This window comes from Neodiprion lecontei, chromosome 4, assembly GCF_021901455.1.
Source record: "Neodiprion lecontei isolate iyNeoLeco1 chromosome 4, iyNeoLeco1.1, whole genome shotgun sequence".
In the NCBI taxonomy this organism is placed as follows: Eukaryota; Metazoa; Arthropoda; class Insecta; order Hymenoptera; family Diprionidae; genus Neodiprion; species Neodiprion lecontei.
Genome location: NC_060263.1, coordinates 35,309,556 through 35,330,010, shown reverse-complemented (window position 1 = coordinate 35,330,010; position 20,455 = coordinate 35,309,556). Strand labels below are relative to the sequence as shown.

The 20,455-nt window shown below is 45.9% G+C and overlaps 1 protein-coding gene across 8 annotated transcripts in view; it reads left to right on the top strand.

Annotated features, from left to right (window-relative positions):
* The window catches only part of LOC107222479 (polypyrimidine tract-binding protein 1), a 371,006-nt gene that overhangs the window by 263,885 nt on the left and 86,666 nt on the right, over window positions 1-20,455 (top strand). The window lies entirely within an intron of this gene.

Below are 20,455 nucleotides of genomic sequence, written 5' to 3'. Positions count from 1 at the left end.
GAGGAAATAAAGTTATCGTCATGATTAACATACCTGTTTATTTCTGTGTAAATATTCAACGAATCGAAGTAATTATCGTTATTGACTCGTGTGTTTGTTTTTCTTCAATGTCATACACGAATTGACTTATTAGCCTTTAATCTCTGATCTGATCAATCGTAATATGAACCTCCAAGCATGATATTTCCCAAGTATTATTCGATAAAAGTATATTTAAAAAAAAAAGTATCATCCTTTGACGGTTACAATTCGAAATAAAATGTCTATCAATAATCGATGCGACGTTTAGACTATTTCGTCTTGTTCGCAACCGTGTACAACACGAAGCATCAGCAGCAGCAGCAAGAAAGCAGTACCACTTGAATCTTCGGTCGTAAAATAGATTTATATGTAGTATACGGAGAGGTAGCTGGTTTGGGTGGGTGGGAAGGAAGCGAGTTACGTAGGCGTGAGACGAGTTCAAGAATTACGGTGACGTTATCGAATTTTCACAGGGGAAGCACTCGTGCCTTGTATAATATGTATATACAACAAGTAAAATTTTATTAATATTTAACGCTGCACTCACTCAGCTCCTGGCATCAGCGACGGCGCGTGTTGGGTCTCTTTAACCTCCTCCACCTCCACCCCCGCCTCCACCTCCGCCTCCACCTCCTCCTCGTTTTTCTCCTCCAGAGTCGTAGACACAAGGAGAAAACCGTGGAAAGAGAACGATGCGCGGCGTCGCGACGCCTGCGAGTCATTCGAACGGCAAACGAGCGAGCGTGGGAGACTCGTCGCGTTAATAGATTCCCTTTGCGGGGCTTTAATGCACCTTCTCACCCCCGCATCAAGCCTTATTGTAGGCGGCAGGGGGTATATGTTACATTTTCCAGGAAAACATCCCCGGCAAGCCGCGTGGTGCCGTGCCGTTAATACTATTCGGCGAATATAACTCGATCCTGGGGTAGACGACCTTTTTTTCCTAGCTGCCAACCGCCTCGAAATTACCGCTCCACCTCCTCGTTATTTTCGCTTCGCGGTTTCATCGGTCCAGATACATCTCGCTTTTTTTTCCCCCGCTTTGAGGATTCTTCAGTAATTGAAAACAATCCTTCATCTATCGCCTCTTCCGGGTTCGCCTTGCACCGCGCTACTCCTCGACCCTCCCTCCCTCCGCCCCTCCCTCCGCCCCTCCCTCCACCCCGTTTGTTATTTCGCCAAGTTTACGAACTAATCTTGGATATATCGCACCGTATTGGCTTCCCCCGGGTATACGCGGGGGGGTTGAAAGGGGGAGGGAGGGGACCCTCACACCCCCCACCCTGTAGCCCGCTGCGCTAAGCCCTATCTTAGGATTCTCCGCGTTATACGTACGGAGGACGCGACGGAATTTCTCTGCTTTCGCTTCCACCACGTATGTATATATATATACATACTCGCGCACACACACATAGACAGAAACACGTACGGATGTATAGTTATAACTCCCCAGCTGAGATGCCGAGACACTGGAAGGGTTGGCGTCGGGGTGGGGGGTTGAAGGCAACGTGTCCTATTAGCCCCACTAATCCCGCTAACCTCGGGAACTAAGCTGAGCTTAGCTTAGCTCTGCTGAGCGCTTATTAAACGACAAACGTTATTCCTTATCGAAGCGCAGGCGAGTCTTTGGGTATAGGTGCGGAAGTGCATGTTTTTGGTCAAGGATCAGTTTCAACAAACCAAGCGAAAGAGAAGCGAAAACCGTTTTAAAAATTTCTCACGGTATAGGTAGATATTTGTGACGAATGAATGTTATTGTAAATTGAGAAATGAATTTCGGCAAATTTGAGCTAACCAAAGATGTGAACAATTTGAGGAACGATTTTATAATTTTTTTATAGGACGGCCAAAATGAAAAAAAAAAGAGAAAAAGTAACATAGATACATCATTTTCGCATGCACTTTTATAACTGAGCCATAACGATTCAGGCCGATACGACGGACTGAAAACAACAAAGTTACGACCTCGCCCATGCTCAGATATGTCATACATACGTGTAGCAAAATCACTGTAATTCGGTTAACCGTAACATTCGTGATCGTAACTTTTAACAACGAATAAAAGATACATAATCATTATTTCAACTCGCACCACGAAACGCGCACGTTTTCATTCGTAAATAAATTCCGGGATCAAGATACTAATCGATGATATCGCTGTCAATCCCACCGTTAGGGAGGAATCATTCGATTTGCAAAAGAACAAAACGTGCCAGGGTATAACGCATGTTTTTATATCTTCACCGTAACCCTGAGGAGAAAACAAATAGGATGTCTGGAGAATCGAGAGAACGATTACCGTAATGCGTCAGGCGTGTGCGGATCCGCGTCGTTGTTTGTTATTCCACGTCCCTAACCGTCATGGCGGCACGGCACGACGAAATGTCTCAATTCATAACGCATCAGACGCGTTCGAGCTTAAAAATTGAACGATGTACCCGACGCGTAACCCACCGCGAACAAGTGTCCGGCTTCGTCTGCAGAGAAACGCCGGAGCTTTAAGGCCAAGGCCTTCGGGACGAGTTGTTCGGGCCCTTGTTTGACCGTGATATTACGTGGCCTGAGGCCTGTGTACACACCGTGAGGCATGTGTGTATACATTGTTACATTTCCCAGCGGAAGGTGACTGTGGCATGCACACGCGGAGGCATTCCTCTTTGCCCAAATTTACGCATTTCGTAAAAAACCAGCGTGAAGGGGGGGGGGGGGGGGGGGGATTTTGCCGAGGGTTAGGGATATCGATTTCCCCCTACCGGGACAACGAAATCTTGACGAATTCGTCGCGTGACGGATCGCGCGGCGCGGTGGCCGTTTGTTGTACCGCATACGTCGCAAGCTGTGCTTTAGCTGCTCGCTTGGGTCGGATTATTCCGGGCGAATCGCGTGTCGCGAAACGACGCGAACCTAAGAGACGACATCGAGGGGGCAAGGACGATGCGATTAGGTACGCGCGTTTATCTATTCAAACATTACCGGTGCCGTGGCGTGAGCTTTGGGTCAACAAACAATGGTCGATAATCACCATTCGACGCATATAATCGATTTACGGGACGCCGTGTGGCGCTGCTCACGCAGCCCCATTCAGTCCTTTCCCCTTGGATTCGCCCTCATGGCCGCGTACCACTTGTGGCCGGAGATAACAATTGTTATTGTATACGTGTGTATAACAACAATGCGAGAAGTCAATGGAGCAGGAAACGAGAGATTATTGTTTCGGTAATAACGATGCGGTGGAAATCGTCGATGTGCCGGATGCAAGCCTTTCTTTTCCAATCTACGATAGAACGGGCGTGGAGGCGGCGGCTCGCAAGTTCTCTTTCAATTTAACTAACGGCTAAACTAAAATCACTTTATTGGCAGATATAGGCGGAGGATTTCGCGAAACGAAACGAATCTTCCTCCGATTGCTAAAGTATCAGCTGCAGCTGTGCAACGCGAATGAATAAAGTTAAACACCGATAACAATTAAACCGATGTGTAGACGGGATTGTTTTGCAATTGCGATGAAGTGAAAAGTTCAGCCAGGTTCCTTTATGTAGCCTTATATAGTATTTCCAACTACTTTCGCGCGATAATTTGTTTAACGAGACGGGGAAAGTCGTTCAATGGAAAAACGTCGATTGCAAATCGCACCGGTAGTAAACACGTTCGTACCTACCGCAGTCGTCTAAGAATTTTTACGAAAGCTGTGCTTGCGTGTGATTTAGCGACCTATTTATTCATCGGCCGATATTCGTCGCCTGATGGGCTTCGGCTGTAGGCTTTTACGCACTATATCAACTTCTGAAATTTCGGCCAACTTCGTCGTCGCGGTAGGCAGCCGGAAAGGAAAACGTTGCAGCGTGAGGTAAACAGAAACCGTCTCGTCTTATGGAAGCTGGAAACAGAACAAGAATACAGAATCGAGAGGGGAACCCGGAGTGCGAAAACTTTTGATAACACTTGCAAATTGCTTTCGAAAATAGAATAACAATTCAATTCCAGTGCGCGCGGTGGTTGACTGAAGACGAACGAGTGAAACGAGGCGGGGTTTCGAGGGTGCAGAGGTTGGAGTGTGGCGAAGTTGTCCCGGGAGCTGGAGGAGGAAGGCTGGGAAAAGGTTGGGAAAAGTGGTAACGCCGGAGAATAAAAGAGAAAGAAAAAGGCTCGCGCAGAACTGCGGGAGCAGAGAGGAAATTAGAAAAAGAAAGGCACGGCTCGAGCTAGAAGAGCGAGGGAGACAAAAGGTGTAGGCGCCAGAATGGTTATGTGCGCTCTTCTCCTCCTCGTCCTCCTCTTCTTCTTCTTCTTCTTCTTCTTCTTCTTCTTCTTCGCGGTGTGCCAATCTTAGTCAACATCCGGCCTCGAGATCCGACTTCCGCCGAGCGGGGCAAAGGCTGAAAATGTCCCTTCCGCTTTTCCCTCAACTTCAGCAGCAGCAGCAGAAGCAGCAGCAGCAGCAGCAGCAGCAGCAGCAGCAGAAGCTCACCTTGTTTCCAAGACTGATGGTCTTTTCCAGTCGAAAGGACGGCGTTGAGAACGAGATTATTTCACTCAACTAGCGGAATATTATCACGGTTTTCTATTCCTTTATGATTATTTCGGTTCGGCGACGCTGTTGCAGTTTGTCCTATCGAGGTTACGTCAAGATTTTTCAGGACCTTACACAGTGTCCGTCGACATCGACTTTCATGTATAGGCGTACTCAGGTATTCAACCCAGAAGAAAAGACGCCGTGTTAAAACATCGCGAAGCGAGGGAATTGAATTTAACGGCACGTTCCGGTGGACGTTGAATGGTCAATAAAAGGATGCGATGCGGTATGGCGCCGGCTTGCGAATCCCATTTTTGTTCAGGATCTTCGCGCGATCTCTTCGAGCTGATAAATAGATGAGACGAGGTAATAAATATCAGAGTATTTGTCGGCGGTGGGTTATTTGAATAAAATGGAAAGAGGGAGGGAGGAGGAACAGTGGCATATATATATACATATACATGTATATATATATATATATACATAGTACACAGGCTTGTAAGACAGCAGAATTAAAACGGAAAGACTGCTCTCGCTAATTGGCATTTCAGGCATCCATATATATAACTTGGACGTGGTTTCATCCAACCCCTCGCAGATGATCGATAACCGCGAAGCAGAGAGGAGTTTTCAGTAATCGCTCGACACGACGGTGACTTGCGAGTCCCTGCAGGGAACCAGGGAAGAGTTTTCGGAAACCGCTTAACGAATTGGCGTCGTCCTGGAAGATATTCCGAATGGGACTTCTGCCTCCTCAGGGACGCACTTCTTACCGTTTCGCCCCGAAGTAACATGCAGTGCTCTCGGTTTACGGCTCGGGTGTAAATTATTCCACCAATTCGTTCAGAAGTAAGTTTCCTGCCCTCCCGTTCTGCCCTTCGAGTCCCCCTCCCCTCCCCTCCCCCCTTCCCTAACCAACCCCTTGCCTCTTGCTCTTCCCGGCGTATCTTAGTCGGGCGAAGCGCGAAATGTTTCCAGTTGGATATAACCAAGTTCTCTCTGTTTGCTCGCCGCAACTCGAAAACTCAAATACTCAGGCAGGCAGAGAAGCGTGAAAAACGAATTCCTCTGTTATGCGACGAGGCTGGAGAACCTTTTCCTTTCACCGAGAGCGAACCGTCGGGCATACCTAATATCGATCGAACGGCAAATTCATTGCGCTGCGTTTCGACGCTTTAAGAGGAAGTTGAAGTGGATGTGAATGTGAATGTGAATGTGGAACTGGAAGTGAGTCCGGGGGGAAGGAAATGGGTGCGAGGTGACACCCGCACCTTCGTTCTTACTTGAAGATTCATAAATGGAGATACGTGTCGGAACGTTCCCCAGATCTGTTTCGATTTTCTTTTAATTCTTTTTCTTCCCCATCCCAAGCACCACTTTCCTCATTCTTTTCTCCCGACCCTGTCATCTCCTGTTCCTCATTCGCAGCTCCTCCTCACACGGTCCAACAAATCGGTGGAAGCCTTATCGAGTTAGTCCCAGGCTCCGGCAACTTTGTTCTTACGCAGCTACGCCACCCAACTTCATGAATTTCAAAACAATACCAACAGCTCCGAATATACGCATACAAGAATACACACGGACGAGTAGATGAGACTGGAGACGAGCTTTTTTCATTCTCTCTCATCTCCCCTTTTCCTTTAAGAGTTAGGGTATCCGTCGGGGGTGGCGGGGCTGGGGGAAGGGTGCTCGCTGTTGCATGCCCCGAGTATTTTCCACTTAAGGGAATGTTTTTTGATCACCGTCGATAATGCGCGAGAAGAAAATTTCTTTTATCTCGCGAGATTTTACGCCGAACGAAGCGGTGCCTCTCCCCCACCCCCCCTCTTTTATCCCCCTTGCCGCAACAGTTGCCGGGGTGGAGCAAGTCCGCGTCGTCGGATTATATAGGGTAGGATATACCTCACCGTTCAATTCAGTCTTCCGGATCGGTCAAACGATATCTTCTTTCGACTGATTCGAACGCAAATGATATAGATTCGCGAATCCCGTTAGGGAAAAGCCCCGGGTATGTCTGGACTTTAAACGATTCAACGCTCGACCGGGTAACGATTATATATAAGAGATGGTTTCGACGAACGCTGCCTTTCATGCCCCGTTGACTGGCTAATTCCCCTTCTTCTCAAACTGCCATCCCAACCCGCCGCGGGGGTTGTCTTGCGGTTGAATAATTTGCTCCTTCCGAGCACCAAATACCGCATGCCCTCAGCCTCCCATCATTGGCAGGCTAGCAGCGGCGATGCGTTGATACGCAGTTGTTGCCTTGCGCTACGCGCTAGCCATATCAAGCTGGAACCGCCACATTCGAAAATCGAAAAATTTCCTATGGAATAATTAAGGGCTAATTAGATGCTAATTAAATGCTCTATTTTCGAATTAAATGCTCCGCGTTTTTTAAAAGAAACCTGTGGCGGTGCCAGCTTGACATAAACCTGGAACCGCCACACCGAAAAAAAACGGAAAACAGCTGAAATTTCGGAAAAGCGTTAGGGTCATAATTAAAGACTAATTAAAGGCTCTTGGAATTGCTCATCTTTAAATTAATTGCTCGGTGTTTTTTAAAAAAAACCTGTGGCGGTGCCAGCTCGATATAAACCAGACTTGAAAAAAAACGGGAACGAGGTCAAATTTCAAAAAAGTGTAAGGGTCATAATTAAAGGCTAATTAGAGGCTCCCGGAAAAACACCCGCTCGAATTAAGTGCTCCACCCCCGAGGGGTGGAAACCACCCAAAAACTAGAAAAATCCGTGTAACTCTTGGACGGAACAACTTACAGAGTTCGTTCGAGTGTTAAAATTACTCCAGAATTAGAGGCTCCCGGAAAACCACCCGCTCGAATTAAGTGCTCCACCCCCGAGGGGTGGAAACCACCCAAAAACTAGAAAAATCCGTGTAACTCTTGGACGGAACAACTTACAGAGTTCGTTCGAGTTTTAAAATTACTCCAGAATTAGAGGCTCCCGGAAAACCACCCGCTCGAATTAAGTGCTCCACCCCCGAGGGGTGGAAACCACCCAAAAACTAGAAAAATCCGTGTAACTCTTGGACGGAACAACTTACAGAGTTCGTTCGAGTGTTAAAATTACTCCAGAATTAGAGGCTCCCGGAAAACCACCCGCTCGAATTAAGTGCTCCACCCCCGAGGGGTGGAAACCACCCAAAAACTAGAAAAATCCGTGTAACTCTTGGACGGAACAACTTACAGAGTTCGTTCGAGTTTTAAAATTACTCCAGAATTAGAGGCTCCCGGAAAACCACCCGCTCGAATTAAGTGCTCCACCCCCGAGGGGTGGAAACCACCCAAAAACTAGAAAAATCCGTGTAACTCTTGGACGGAACAACTTACAGAGTTCGTTCGAGTGTTAAAATTACTCCAGAATTAGAGGCTCCCGGAAAACCACCCGCTCGAATTAAGTGCTCCACCCCCGAGGGGTGGAAACCACCCAAAAACTAGAAAAATCCGTGTAACTCTTGGACGGAACAACTTACAGAGTTCGTTCGAGTTTTAAAATTACTCCAGAATTAGAGGCTCCCGGAAAACCACCCGCTCGAATTAAGTGCTCCACCCCCGAGGGGTGGAAACCACCCAAAAACTAGAAAAATCCGTGTAACTCTTGAGCGGAACAACTTACAGAGTTCGTTCGAGTGTTAAAATTACTCCAGAATTAGAGGCTCCCGGAAAACCACCCGCTCGAATTAAGTGCTCCACCCCCGAGGGGTGGAAACCACCCAAAAACTAGAAAAATCCGTGTAACTCTTGGACGGAACAACTTACAGAGTTCGTTCGAGTGTTAAAATTACTCCAGAATTAGAGGCTCCCGGAAAACCACCCGCTCGAATTAAGTGCTCCACCCCCGAGGGGTGGAAACCACCCAAAAACTAGAAAAATCCGTGTAACTCTTGAGCGGAACAACTTACAGAGTTCGTTCGAGTGTTAAAATTACTCCAGAATTAGAGGCTCCCGGAAAACCACCCGCTCGAATTAAGTGCTCCACCCCCGAGGGGTGGAAACCACCCAAAAACTAGAAAAATCCGTGTAACTCTTGGACGGAACAACTTACAGAGTTCGTTCGAGTGTTAAAATTACTCCAGAATTAGAGGCTCCCGGAAAACCACCCGCTCGAATTAAGTGCTCCACCCCCGAGGGGTGGAAACCACCCAAAAACTAGAAAAATCCGTGTAACTCTTGGACGGAACAACTTACAGAGTTCGTTCGAGTGTTAAAATTACTCCAGAATTAGAGGCTCCCGGAAAACCACCCGCTCGAATTAAGTGCTCCACCCCCGAGGGGTGGAAACCACCAAAAAACTCAAAAAATCGGTGTAACACTCAGACGGAACAAGTTAGAGGGTTCTTAGAGGCGTTACATTGATTTCCTATTCATAGGCTCTCCGCTGGACAGTTCAAAAGCCTGTGTCACAGAAAATCCATTCAAGTCGAAGTAATCCATTCCAATTACCAGATTTCGGTCACTTCAAAACAGTGAATTATTGAATTGTCTCTGATAACAGAATAATTTCCAACAACACAAGCCCTGTAAAAATCAGCAGAGAAATTTGAGTGAATTTCAGGGTACGCAAAATTTTCAAGTGTTCAGTTGATTTCATGTTTTGTCAACGATCAAACCGATTATTCTGCTCTCTCAGTAGTACAAAATAATTCAAGTTTCACGGGACTGTTTCCCAGTATAGTTCACTACTTCGTCGCTATCAGGAATCACGATACCCCTTTTCAATCCATGATTCCCGAGACTATTTTAAATAGAGTAATTTCTGGTTTTGTCCGTAACTTCGTGCTGGTGCATAAAAATGCAGTGCTATTGGATAAGGTGTCAACATTGCTGAAAATTTTTCATCGCTCACAAATTTGTTGCGATAATGTATTCTGCCCGTATAAGCCAGTCACAGTCATCCAAACCATATTTCACCCTACGTTGACTCGGTTCATTTCTGACGATATCGCCCCTGATCCATTGAATTGAATCCACCCATTAATCAGAATCGTAAATCAGTGATAATTAATAATAAAAATAATAATAATAAAATATGACTTTATCATAATCACAAAAATGCAGGCGAATAGAGGGTATTTCGACAATTAGCAAAAAAAGCTTGTCAATGCGCAAGCGCTTCGAGTAAATTCATTTAATTGACCTGTGTTAAATTCCATTATGTATCAAAAACTCATCAATTTTATTCGCCGGTAATTGGTTATAAGTACACATTGTTAATATTAAATCTCATCGGTAGGCAAAAATCATTTTTACTCAACAAAATAGCTATTGGTACTCACAGCATGTATGATTTCAGTAGAATGTGGATTGTGTGTAGGCGACCGTGATGTTAGCCATCATGGCATCGCACATCTCGGGAAATATTTCAATTGCAAGAGTTTTTGAAATAATCAAAACTGCCATTTTTAACTTTTCTTCTGTGTTGGGAACATCAATCGACAATATATCGACATATTTGCATTCACATCATGTGCTGTAAAGCTATGTAAGCCCTCATCCTGAAACCATACTCCGTTTTTTCGTACCTCACCAAAGGTAAACATGAGCCGTTTGCATTCGCGGCACATTAAACCACTTAAAACTTTATAATACCCAAAATACTAAAAAAATATCTTCTTGTTTCTTGAGGTCTTAACTATAAGTCACATTCATAATAATATCGAATAATCAATTTTACAACTATTTTGAATGTACAGCTAGATAGTATGAAAAAAGTAATTTTTTTTACTTCCAAACAAGTTGAGAACTTCCATTTCAGCATGAAAATACGTCTTTCAAAATTTTAGCTCTCAATCTTAACATTAAGAGGTTGCGCATTGCACTTTTCCATTTTTCATAAGGATTACATGGGAGAAAATTGTTTGTGGCTCATTCTGATTTTCATCACTAGCTAACGATGCGCCGTACAGAAAATTCATAGACATATTTTTGTAGAGAATGGAACATAAGAAACTTAGAAAAATATCATCTTCCGCCTGGATTCCACGACACGCTTGTCGTCCACCCGCATAAGTGGTGGAATTTTGCGAATTTTACCAGTATATTTGAGTCTCGATTCTTACGGTAAAAGATCTATTACAACTATCCGCCAGAGTTTGAATTTATTCACTGAGTAAACGTATAACATGGAAAAAACAGCTTCACGATGGTCTTCCAATCATTCAGAACACCAACGATCGTCTTTAAGGCAGGTAGAGATGCAGCGTTCTAACCTCGTCGCTCATGTGCCGCATGCCCAACGCAGTTTCACAGTCCTGGACGACCGTCGTTGTATCTTATAGGTGAAACACTATTCTTTTCGCGTTTGTTATTATAAAAAAAAGCATCGCAATTAATTTCATCCTTGATAATACAAATTTTTTTAGATTTTTTTACGCCTGCTTATACGGGTGAAAGACGAGTTCAGTCGTGAAATTCAGGCGGAAAACGATATTTTGTGAAATTCTTATGTTCCAATCAATGTGTAAGAACACTTTCGCTTATGCGTCTATGAATTTTTTTTGTTGATTTTTAATCGTCAATAAAGCTCTCCCGTAAGCCCTCGTCACGGTGGTGCGTTGGAGAATGTTCATATTACTATTATACGTTACACGGATGATTCATTAAATAAATTGATGTTGCCAAAATGACCCGGCTATCGTTGACTCCCAGGCCATAAAAAAAATTGGCAGCTTCTGAAGATTTGAAATTTGGAGTAGGAGTTTTCTTTATATAACGCACTCACTTTCTCAAGCCTGTAGCACAATTTAGACCATTGTGTCTATCTTTCTAGATAGCGTCTGAAAAGAGAAGAAAGGGCTAAGTTCCTGTGATGGTGACGTCGGTGGTGGTGACGAGTAATGTTTATAGTGTGAAGAAAGGTACATAGAAAATAATCTCCATCACTCACCTGCAATCCACACAAGTGAAATCAATAACTGCAAAAACAACGCTTCATTTGCGCTGGGATGACGTTCGTTGGTGACGATGCTGAAATCAAAGTACAAGACACAAAAATTGTAACGAATTCACGCGACACGAGCATTTTTTCGCATTGAAAATCCTGGTTCCTGTTTCATCCACCTGCTACGTTGATTCGTAAAGTTCGTGTCTCAATCACACTCGTGTGGGTGGACTGTGAAGCATTTGATTTGTAGGGGCAGTGTATCGAGAGTCGTTGACTGAAGAGTGATTTTGACGCCTCTAGAAACCCTGTAACTTGTTCCGCTCAAGAATTACACGGATTTTTCTAGTTTTTGGGTGGTTTCCACCCCTCGGGGGTGGAGCACTTAATTCGAGCGGGTGGTTTTCCGGGAGCCTCTAATTCTGGAGTAATTTTAACACTCGAACGAACTCTGTAAGTTGTTCCGCTCAAGAGTTACACGGATTTTTCTAGTTTTTGGGTGGTTTCCACCCCTCGGGGGTGGAGCACTTAATTCGAGCGGGTGGTTTTCCGGGAGCCTCTAATTCTGGAGTAATTTTAACACTCGAACGAACTCTGTAAGTTGTTCCGTCCAAGAGTTACACGGATTTTTCTAGTTTTTGGGTGGTTTCCACCCCTCGGGGGTGGAGCACTTAATTCGAGCGGGTGGTTTTCCGGGAGCCTCTAATTCTGGAGTAATTTTAACACTCGAACGAACTCTGTAAGTTGTTCCGTCCAAGAGTTACACGGATTTTTCTAGTTTTTGGGTGGTTTCCACCCCTCGGGGGTGGAGCACTTAATTCGAGCGGGTGGTTTTCCGGGAGCCTCTAATTCTGGAGTAATTTTAACACTCGAACGAACTCTGTAAGTTGTTCCGTCCAAGAGTTACACGGATTTTTCTAGTTTTTGGGTGGTTTCCACCCCTCGGGGGTGGAGCACTTAATTCGAGCGGGTGGTTTTCCGGGAGCCTCTAATTCTGGAGTAATTTTAACACTCGAACGAACTCTGTAAGTTGTTCCGCTCAAGAGTTACACGGATTTTTCTAGTTTTTGGGTGGTTTCCACCCCTCGGGGGTGGAGCACTTAATTCGAGCGGGTGGTTTTCCGGGAGCCTCTAATTCTGGAGTAATTTTAAAACTCGAACGAACTCTGTAAGTTGTTCCGTCCAAGAGTTACACGGATTTTTCTAGTTTTTGGGTGGTTTCCACCCCTCGGGGGTGGAGCACTTAATTCGAGCGGGTGGTTTTCCGGGAGCCTCTAATTCTGGAGTAATTTTAACACTCGAACGAACTCTGTAAGTTGTTCCGTCCAAGAGTTACACGGATTTTTCTAGTTTTTGGGTGGTTTCCACCCCTCGGGGGTGGAGCACTTAATTCGAGCGGGTGGTTTTCCGGGAGCCTCTAATTCTGGAGTAATTTTAACACTCGAACGAACTCTGTAAGTTGTTCCGTCCAAGAGTTACACGGATTTTTCTAGTTTTTGGGTGGTTTCCACCCCTCGGGGGTGGAGCACTTAATTCGAGCGGGTGGTTTTCCGGGAGCCTCTAATTCTGGAGTAATTTTAACACTCGAACGAACTCTGTAAGTTGTTCCGTCCAAGAGTTACACGGATTTTTCTAGTTTTTGGGTGGTTTCCACCCCTCGGGGGTGGAGCACTTAATTCGAGCGGGTGGTTTTCCGGGAGCCTCTAATTCTGGAGTAATTTTAACACTCGAACGAACTCTGTAAGTTGTTCCGCTCAAGAGTTACACGGATTTTTCTAGTTTTTGGGTGGTTTCCACCCCTCGGGGGTGGAGCACTTAATTCGAGCGGGTGGTTTTCCGGGAGCCTCTAATTCTGGAGTAATTTTAACACTCGAACGAACTCTGTAAGTTGTTCCGTCCAAGAGTTACACGGATTTTTCTAGTTTTTGGGTGGTTTCCACCCCTCGGGGGTGGAGCACTTAATTCGAGCGGGTGGTTTTCCGGGAGCCTCTAATTCTGGAGTAATTTTAACACTCGAACGAACTCTGTAAGTTGTTCCGTCCAAGAGTTACACGGATTTTTCTAGTTTTTGGGTGGTTTCCACCCCTCGGGGGTGGAGCACTTAATTCGAGCGGGTGGTTTTCCGGGAGCCTCTAATTCTGGAGTAATTTTAACACTCGAACGAACTCTGTAAGTTGTTCCGTCCAAGAGTTACACGGATTTTTCTAGTTTTTGGGTGGTTTCCACCCCTCGGGGGTGGAGCACTTAATTCGAGCGGGTGGTTTTCCGGGAGCCTCTAATTCTGGAGTAATTTTAACACTCGAACGAACTCTGTAAGTTGTTCCGCTCAAGAGTTACACGGATTTTTCTAGTTTTTGGGTGGTTTCCACCCCTCGGGGGTGGAGCACTTAATTCGAGCGGGTGGTTTTCCGGGAGCCTCTAATTCTGGAGTAATTTTAAAACTCGAACGAACTCTGTAAGTTGTTCCGTCCAAGAGTTACACGGATTTTTCTAGTTTTTGGGTGGTTTCCACCCCTCGGGGGTGGAGCACTTAATTCGAGCGGGTGGTTTTCCGGGAGCCTCTAATTCTGGAGTAATTTTAACACTCGAACGAACTCTGTAAGTTGTTCCGTCCAAGAGTTACACGGATTTTTCTAGTTTTTGGGTGGTTTCCACCCCTCGGGGGTGGAGCACTTAATTCGAGCGGGTGTTTTTCCGGGAGCCTCTAATTAGCCTTTAATTATGACCCTTACACTTTTTTGAAATTTGACCTCGTTCCCGTTTTTTTTCAAGTCTGGTTTATATCGAGCTGGCACCGCCACAGGTTTTTTTTAAAAAACACCGAGCAATTAATTTAAAGATGAGCAATTCCAAGAGCCTTTAATTAGTCTTTAATTATGACCCTAACGCTTTTCCGAAATTTCAGCTGTTTTCCGTTTTTTTTCGGTGTGGCGGTTCCAGGTTTATGTCAAGCTGGCACCGCCACAGGTTTCTTTTAAAAAACGCGGAGCATTTAATTCGAAAATAGAGCATTTAATTAGCATCTAATTAGCCCTTAATTATTCCATAGGAAATTTTTCGATTTTCGAATGTGGCGGTTCCAGCTTGATATGGCTCTACGCGCTGCAGTTTCTCGTCCGCCGAGACAAGGTGCATGCATCGAAAGCTCACTCTCTCTCTCTCTCTTTCTCTCTCTCTCTCTCTCTCTATCTATCTATCTATCGATACCATATTCTCCAGCGGGATACGCGCCGTGTCCTCCTCTTCCTTGTGCAGGACTGTTAAACCTTCTTGTATGCACTGGGAGTATAAAGCTACGCGCGATTTACTGTCTCCCGGTATACGCGGTACATACACGTATGCCTATAGTCGATGTTCGCTCGAAGTACCCCAGAAGCTTTGCTGAGCAGAACGAAGAGTAAAAGAGCGGGAGGAGGAAAAGCGGCGGCACACGGCACTCTGTGGCCTGCACGCTATTACCGAGCGTTTCCTCTCTCCTGGTTGGGGTGGGGAAGAGACGCGTCTGCGAACCGCAACCTTCCACGATCCACCTTTTCTAAGGTGGCTTAGCGCCACCTGCCCCTTCCCTCCTCCCCTACCCTTCCCCTTGTCGCCGATTCACCCGCCCTCCAAATGGCGGAGAGTAATTCTCCAAATTACTCCGGGCAATTTTCTCCACCAAAGATTCTTCCGGCTTCACTTCATCCGCACGGCACCCTAAGTCCCACTCGCACCCTCTCAGCCACCCCGTTTTCATCCTATTCCCAACCGCCTCTGCATGGTAGCTTCTTAAACGAGTATCCTAGCACACTATTCCAACGGTACTAAATATACGAATCCCGGCTTTACTCTATATCTGACTTCGGATAATTTTGCCAATTCACACACCGGTGGAAATCTCCTCCTTCGCCTTCTTCGTCTTCTCCACCTTTTTATCACATGGATGAAATTGTTGCTGATGTAATAAGCCGAGGATTTACGATCTGCATATAGTTGTAAGACCCTGTACGATTCGCAGTGTCGTTTCATCTCATACATAAACATATATATATATATATATATACATATTTACATGTATTCATCGAAGTACCAGTAGTCTAGTCGTGATATGAACACATTTGGCACATCACTTATCAGGATATAGTCACACATTGGAAGAAGGAGAAAAATACGCTCCAGCAACCGCAGTTTCCTCTTCACCCTTCACTAAGCCGCGCTACAATGTAAAGGAAGTTTGCAACCCCTGACGGTGGCGTTTAGCTATTCGAGTCAACCCTGGGGAATTAATAACGCGACGTCGGCGCTAGCGATCAAAACGTAGATCGAGGATTCCGACGATTGCGGATTTACTTTGTCCCCTTGGTCTCGATGTCCTTTTTTCCCGAGGATTTAGTCTGACCCGCAAGCTATCAGGTGTAAGTACTTTTGTAACCTGTAGATACCCGTTGCACAGTAGTCAAAGCCCCACTTCGTTAGCGGACAGGCTCAAGTTCCTCGCCAGGTCGTGATCGCGTCTATGATCATTGGAATATAATGAGGCATCGCGTCTCTTCTCCGAATATCGTAATAATTCGAGATACTCAAATACGACGCAAAGATGGTTGGTGGAAGAGGATTTTCGACATACAGAGATAATAGGCAGATCCCGTAACTATCGTACCCGCTTCGTTACGCCACGTATTCCATTACACGCCCGCCGCTATTACATTAATGGTTATTATAATTACACTCAATACCTGCGTACGCGCCGCTGCAAGTCCATGTAGCCGTGCGTTAATGAGAGTAATTAAAGCTCTGAACATTAATTAAAAAGTACCACCCAAGTCGGACCTTTGTCATTTCGTTCGGTATACACCCAGGACTCTGCCTGTCCTTCGCTCTGACGCTGCAAATCTAACCCCCGTAACTCCACGAATCCTTGCTTCAGTTTACTATAAATTCGCTGCTCTTGTTCCGTCTCTCCCTCTCTCTCTCTCTTTCTCTTCTCGCCAACTAACTCTCTTTAGTAAAAAGAGAACGCGGCGAGGGGTTCGCAGTCTCGGGTTCGCAACGTCACGCAATTGCGCCCGGTGTTTGGATAGCGAATAGCGTTGGGCTGCTTCGCACAATCTAAAACGTTTAATCGTCTAACTTGGAGTGTCTTTCGTATTATTTCCATAAAATCTCGAAACCCCGAGATCCGCCGTTGCCCCCCTTGATCCTTCTTTGCCGAGACGGGGCAACGGCGAGAGCGAGGTATAATCCTATCCATAAAACAGAATGATCTCCGAGGAGAAACACCACCGATGAGCGTCTCGGTGCTGCGGAGTATCCTTGGGCCAATGCTACCTACCTTCAAACACCCGACTAACGCTTTATATTCTACCAAAGCCCATCCATCTTAGGAGGCGATAACCGTTTGTCCCCCACCTTATCCGGTCCTCTTTCTCCCTCTGCTTCTGCTTCCCATCGCATGCTCGCGAGACCGTCTTACAGCTAATATCATTTCAGTATAATCATTCTTCCGTGTAGTCAAAGGTGGCAATCCGAGGTCATATTACGCACCCTGTACCAACGAATGCGGTGTACAGTCTTTGTTACCCAAATTTCAATCTCGCCCGCGTACAGATGATTCAGAGTTCACGTAAGGCATTGCAAATTCTTGAGCCGGATGATTATGATGATGCGGTAGGAAGGATAAGTGGAGAAGAGACGAGCAGCGGGAGAAAAGGGGAAACAGAGCGTGAATCCAGCTAGTTAGAAATTTCCTAACTAGTGGTATAGCGGCTGGTAGATGCGGATGGAACGGCTTCCAAAGCTCGGACTACGCGACGTGGAATATCGGGATAGGGGGTGAAAAGCTTTAGCCATTTCTGCAGCAGGAAAACGTCCAGGACAATGCCGTTGACAATGTCACACCCACCCACGTAACGTATAACGTTATACACCGAACTCAAAGCGCTTTCGCGGTTATGGAGTTTGGCGTCGCGCCTCCCGATCCTCAGTCGGGAAAATCGTCCGCGTGATTACGCCACCGCTCGCTTCTGCAACGTGTGAATAAATTTTGTATCTCATAGACGCGAAAATCCAACGGCGATGTTTAAACTTCCTCTCTATATCCCTGCTCTTCATCTTCGTCGTTGCAGCGCGACAAAAATTCAGTCTGGACTTTGTGCAGCTTGTGGAAAACAAATAATTGACAAAAAGCATGATGCGAGCAAAGAAAAACATATCGCCGATTTGCTGGTGCGGAGGAAAAATTATGAAGAGTATCGTCTCGTATCGAACAAGGAACGCACCCGAGGAGTAACCCACCGATTTTCTTCGTTTTGTGATATATTTTACAGTATATCAGAAAATATTGGATACGTATTTTTTTACGCGCCAATTCAGTCTTTCAAAGGGTAAAAATCACCCCTTAAAATTACACCAAGAATCGATATTTTAGAATCTCTCAGTTTCTCGACAAAACTAATCGCACATAATTCACTGTTCAACTAACCGAAAATATGACGCAGCGTTTTCATCGTCAAGAGTTGCATCCCCTATTTCGTTTTAAGGTAGCTTAGGGTACGGTTTTATCCCTCGAACGGCCGAATCAACGCGTCAAAAAATGCGTGTCCAATGTATATCGATGCGTTACACCGTGTCACGCAACGAAGAAAATCGTTGAGGTACACCTCGGGTACTTTGCTTGTGAGAACCCTTATCGGGTTATGCTTAGGTACGTACAATATACATATGATGCCTGGGTTATGAGCGATATTTCCCGACCGTTCGCCGTCGAGAGTGGCGGTTCCCCATGCTCGTATCCCGGACCCGGCCACCAGCTAGCCTGCCTCCCTGCTGCCTCCAGGGCCGAGCAGAGTGCCACTTTCGTCCCAAGTTCCCTGTACGCGAAGACTATGGTCCATTAAAAAGAACGCAGCGCTTAAAGCGCCGTAGACTGCGAGGGGTGAGGGGGGCAGAAAGGGCTCATCGCGCAACGGTGTATTTTTCTCCTTGAGAAGTAAATTCTCCGTGCCCTCTGGCTCCCTTTATCTCTCCCTCTCTTTCTATCTCTCCGCCCCCCTCCCCCCCCCCTCCCCCCATCTTCTCCGGTCCCTCTCGACGAGAATCGTGTATTATTTATTTCTCCTGGACGTATGGATTACGGGTACGAGTAGCAGTCGTTCGAGTCACGGTTCTCCCCTTCATCCCCCAACTTTCATCCTCCCCGCAGGCCTTATTCTATCCTCCTCGCTATTCTCCAGCTGGAGCTCAGTCGAATTTCTAAGAACCAACCTCACTCTTAGGTCTCTCAGCTTCAGGGATAAGCCCTCGAAGACCGCATCGCACAGTGGAGGAGGATCCTTACGACGCCGTTTTTCTCCTATTTTTATTCTGTTTCTTCTTCTTCTTCTTCTTCTTCTTCTTCTTCTTCTGCTGCTACTTTTTGTACTTGTGTCCACCCCGTTTGTTCGGTAAGTGGTATGAAATCTGTCCGTCTTGAAGGGTAAACTGTAAACCGTACCCGTAGAAAACGGATTATCAACACGTAAAAATGCCTGAATGCAACGGTTTGCAGTTTGATATATCAGAGAAATACCACGTGTTTCTATATTGTGCCACTGGCGTTTCAACAATAAATCCCGTCGCTTACAACTTGCGCCAAGCTGATCCTAACCGAGCCGATAAGCTGATTTTAGGACGCGGTTTCGTTTGAGGAAAATTGTAGCGAAGGTAAAGTCGCGTTCGCTCGATCCTTTAACGCCGGTGGCTGGTGGATCTCTCGTGTTTTTTGAGGATGCCTGTAAAAGCAGTAGTAACGCTGTGCTTACGCGGCGATTGTACAGCCATTTGCGGAGAGGGTGAAATCCTCGACCTAGAGAACAACTAGATAATTGTGCCCCGTTCCCTGTATACGTATACTTACCATCCGCCGTACCTTACACCTGACTAATTCCCTTGCTGCGCAGCCTTTTCTCCCGATGGCTTCTAACAACCAACAACGAAGCCAGTCACGCAACGTTGTTTTAGGCCTAGACGAACAAAGACACGCGAGTTTATGGATGTATATCCCTGCAGTGTTGTTGTTTGATCTTTTCACCACACTCGACTACGGCGACTACACACCTTACATACCTTCGGTGTAAGATTATAGCGAAGCGTGCTATCTTCGGCGTCTCTAAGCTTTCTTCAGCACACAACAAACATCTCATAACGAAGAAGAAAACTCGGCTGGTGCAAAGGGGCAAAGGCGAACTTTGCGAGAAGCGCGAAAAGCGGTGCCAAGGGATGTTTATTCACTATGAAATACGCTTAGCGTCGTATCTGTTGTGTATATACGCGTTTTTTTTTTAATGCTAGTGAAACTACCCGTGCGAACACAAACTGCAGTATACGGTGAGTCGATGGGTGGCTGCCGATGTCGAGTCGACGTGGGGATGACATATTAAAAAGTATAAAGTACCGAGTAGAGGTATCCTATGAGGACATTTCTCCTCGGACTGGTTCTCTTTCGAACATTTGCGGTGGTGTTACGTGAGAAAAAACCCGCTACAATTTCCTCGTATATGTCTTGAAGAACTCTGCACAGCAGGTATAAGACGAGAGAACACCGTATAAAGGGAATGTCGTGAATGCGTCGCGAGCGAGAAACGGACTGAGACATTATCATTGAAACATGATGAAAGAAGGTCCGAGAAGGCAAAGGATTTTTCTTTCCACACAGACCGAGAGTGGTTCGTATTCTCTGTCTCTCTCCCCCCCCCCCCCCCTCCTATCTCTTGCCGATTTTGCATAGCCAACAGACGGAAAATCTGTGTACACCCAGCGTTGTTACTTAACGAAATATCATCACCCTCCTTTCCCTCAATGCGGGACACCGGTAACTTTGGGATTAAGCCACCCAGGCTCCGCGTTTAATTAACGCCAAACTTAATTACGTATCGATTATTAGTTGGGTCGCGTACCTATGAAATTCAAGGATCATACCCTTCGGAGGTGGGTACAACGCACACCCAACGAAGGGATACCCAGTCCTACTGGAAATAGTTTCGTGAGAATATCCACCGCGCAATATTAA